Genomic DNA, 4,051 nt, shown 5'->3' with positions numbered 1-4,051 from the left:
CCCCCCCTCCTCCCTCCCCTCCTCACTCCTCTCCTTCTTCCTCACCTCCTCCCTCCTCTCCACCTCCTCACTTCTCTCCTCCCCTTCCTCTCCTCCTCCCTCCTCACCTCCTCACTTTTCCTTCCTCTCCTCCTTCCTCACCTCCTCCTCCCGCACCTCCTCCCTCACCTCCTCACTTTTCCTTCCACCCCTCCTCACTCCTCTCCTCCTTCCTCACCTCCTCACTCCTCTCCTCCTCCCTCCTCACCTCCTCACTTTTCCTTCCTCTCCTCCTTCTTCACCTCCTCACTCCTCTCCTCCTCCTCCTTCCTCACCTCCTCACTCCTCTCCTCCTTCCTTCCTCACCTCCTCCTCCTTCCTCTCCTCCTCCCTCACCTCCTCCTTCCTCTCCTCCTCCCTCTCCTCCTCACTCCTCTGCCACAGTCATATCACCCTGCAGCCCAAGACTGGCTGTCCACTGAAGCTAAGCAGGGCTGAGCTGGTCAGTACTCGGATGGGAGACCTCCTGGGAAAACTAGGTTGTTGCTGGAAGAGGTGTTAGTGAGGCCAGCAGGGGGTGCTCACCCTGTGGTCTGTGTGGGTCCTTACGCCCCATTATAGTGATGGGGACACTATACTGTCAAAAAGCACCGTGCTTTGGATGAGACATTAAACCGAGGTCCTGACTCTCTGTGGTCATTAAAAATCCCATGGCACTTCTGGTAAAGAGTAGGGGTGTAACCCCGGTGTCCTGGCCAAATTGCCCCTCTGGTCTTTGTCAATCATGGCCTCCTAATAATCCCCAACCACTTGATTGGCTCTATGACTCTCTCTCCTCTCCACCTGTAGCTGGTGTGTGGCGAGCGCACTGGCGCTGTTGTCCTGTGGATGCTGCACACTGGTGGTGGTTGAGGAGAGACCCCTCCACATGATTGCAGGTAGAGAACCGTAACTCTGATCGATCGCGCGCTGGAGGCGGCGGCAGCTGTCAGTCATGCTTTTAACACAGATTGGTCACTCGAACCTTTAAACTTTAGACCCGTAGACTCCCTCGAACTGTTTCACCATCAACATGATTTACTCTGTTCTCGTCGGGTTGACTGGTTTCTGCTGTATGTTCGTCTCCCGTATTTTATTCTCGCACTCAAAACGTCGCGCTCTTGAACACGAACATCAGGAGCAGACCTTTGCTGCACTGCTGCTGCGCCACGGCCCTCACCACTGATGCAGGTGAACAGAACCAGCAGAACCGACGCCAGACATTACTCAACACCAGAACATCAGCTGATTAAAACACAAGAGCAAAAAGCACTTTATTTGGCTGCTCTTCTCTTAATCAATCTATCTATCTCGATTAGAACTTTGCTCTTGATTTAATGAACGACATCCACTCATGTATAAGTGTGACTGATGTGTGTTACTGAACTGCAGTGGCCTTCTGGTCTTCCAGCAAATCATGAAAAATTGAATCTATGGAATATAATAATAATTCCTTTTGTCTGCCCGTAAGGCCTGTATAGCCTTCAATCCTAAATGAGTTTTAAAGTTTCAGATGTTTTGCCAGCCTAACACCTTCTTTTCTAGTTCAAATGGGCAATTTCTGATATGGATTTATCTGAAATGTAATTAATTCAACGTCTACTTTTTCTTCAAATTCAGTTCAGCATCAGAGTTTAAGAGGCATTCTCACCATGATCTCGACGACGCTGCTTGTGAGCAATATCAGTCTATTTGCATCACGGTGAAGATGCATAACAAAATTAAATGCAAGGCAAATATTATGAAAAGGGACTTTCTATAATTGTGGTGCCAGTTACTTTGACATAATGCAAATCTTGCTCAAATTCGGTCTGTATAAATGCATGAATATACGTGTGCATCAGAATGGGGTGGAGAAGAGAGTTTTTCATTTAAAAAATGCTAAAAATAATTAAATCATTAAATTGTATGAATTAATCTATTTGTATTGGTATAGCAACACGAGAGTAAATGAATTCACGTAGTACAGTAGGTTTCAAGTATGATTTATGAGTTTGTTTTTTGAAATGCTGACAGATGGAAATGCCAGTGCAGGTTTAAAATAATCCACTAAATGCATGAGAAGCAGATGAATTGACTGGCTGCTGCTGCTGCTGCTGCTGCTGCTTTAATGACTAAAGTACCGTGTGTTTTTCTGCAGATCTGGTGGCAGTGGTGTCCGTGTTCCTGCTGTCCGACAGCTGTGAGATGGACAGGCGCGTCAGACGAGGCCCCGCCCCTCAGCCCGAGGCGTGGCATCAGCATCCGGAGCCCCGCCCTCTACACCTCCACCTCCACCTCCACCTGCGGCCGCACAGGTGAGTCTCCGCGGTCTCTGGTTCTGCTGCGTGTGACGTTCTGACGTCCAGGTCCTGAGCATTAATGAACCTGCAGGTCAAATGAACACAGTCCCCTTCATTAGTGAAAATCAAGCTTCACCTGAGAACAATCAGTCCATTCAGCCTAATCAAGTCAAGTCACCTGTATGTCTATAGTGCTTTATACAGTACAGATTATTTCAAAGGGATAAACAAGGAAATAGTGATTGAATGATGCAAACAGAGTGTGTGTGTGTGTGTGTCAGTGTGCATGTGAGAGAGAGAGTGTGTGTGTCAGTGTGCATGTGAGAGAGAGAGTGTGTGTGTCAGTGTGCATGTGAGAGAGAGAGTGTGTGTGTCAGTGTGCATGTGAGAGTGAGTGTGTGTGTATGTGTGAGTGTATGTGTGTGAGTGAGTGAGTGTGTGGGTGTGTTTGTGTGTGTGAGTGAGTGAGAGTGAGTGAGTGAAACAGCAGAGGATTGTGCATAATCAAGACATGAATCCAGATTCGTTTGGTGGCTCTTTAATGCGTCGTGACGGATCGCTGAAGCTCAGGTGAACTGATCATCTCTTCTTCACTAGTTATTATAGCACAAAATAAACATGAATGAACATCAGACTGTGCTCCTGACAGAAGAGCTTCACAGTTCAGTCATTAACAGACACGAGACTGAGACCAACACAACCAGATTTATTCAGCTGGAAACTAAACCGTACACTGATTTTACAGAGAAGATGATTTCAATACATAATATATCATGAACCTACTGTCTATACATCTGCTCATTCTTATTATTACAATCATACACACGTTAGAATAATGACCGTTTTAATAACCGGATTCTGAAATAACACAACTGGACGTCTGGACAACTCTGAAACTTAATGTTATTTCTAATATCGAGTCAAAAAAGATTTTGTATAAATAAATATATACATGTTACACTAATACAAAGTAAATATTCTCCAGGATATATATATATATATATATAATCACAAAGAAAAGAAAAGGTTTTTAATTTAGAAAACATGTTTTTATATCATCACCATTTTTCATCTGCAGTATAAATGTATCAGTATGCATGAAAGTATAAGGCTGCCTTTATCATTTATGAAGGAATGATCATATTTGTGTAAATGCCTCCAGCTGTGGACAGTCATCATTTCATCAGGTGCATTATGGGATGCTTTAAACACGTGAGACTTCATGACGCTTGATGTAAACGTGTCTCATGTTCAGCCGAAGCCTTTAGATCAGAAGGTTTGAAGATCATGATGAGCACTTGATGATCTGTTACAACAAAAATGTAAACTCATAACTTTATAGATATAAATCATATTTGTCTGCATCAGGGATTACCAAACCTCTTGTCACTGAACCTTCCTGAGATTCAGTATTTCAGTCATTTAACACATTCACGGCTCTCTGATGTCGATTAATGGTCACATGACATGCAGGTGGTAAGTGTTTTATTTTTATGATTTAATTATTAGCCTTGCAGCAACTCACAAACCCCAGAAACCCTGAGAAACAAATCCTTCAGCATTTCGATCAAAAGGTTTTTAGGACAGCGACAGACAGAAATCCAAACATCTGACGGACACTGATCATATGAAGCTTTTTACAGTGTGTGATGATAAAGGGACAGATTGCATGTGTTTTCAGGCAGGTGTAAATGCAGCGTCTGATGCTGTGATCTTCACTGATCTGACCGTATGAAAAACACACTGACGCT

The sequence above is a fragment of the Sinocyclocheilus grahami genome, unplaced genomic scaffold (assembly GCF_001515645.1).
Source record: "Sinocyclocheilus grahami isolate Dianchi unplaced genomic scaffold, SAMN03320097.WGS_v1.1 scaffold1400.1, whole genome shotgun sequence".
In the NCBI taxonomy this organism is placed as follows: Eukaryota; Metazoa; Chordata; class Actinopteri; order Cypriniformes; family Cyprinidae; genus Sinocyclocheilus; species Sinocyclocheilus grahami.
The sequence above is the reverse complement of the archived record's forward strand: the minus strand, read 5'-3'. Positions refer to the sequence as shown.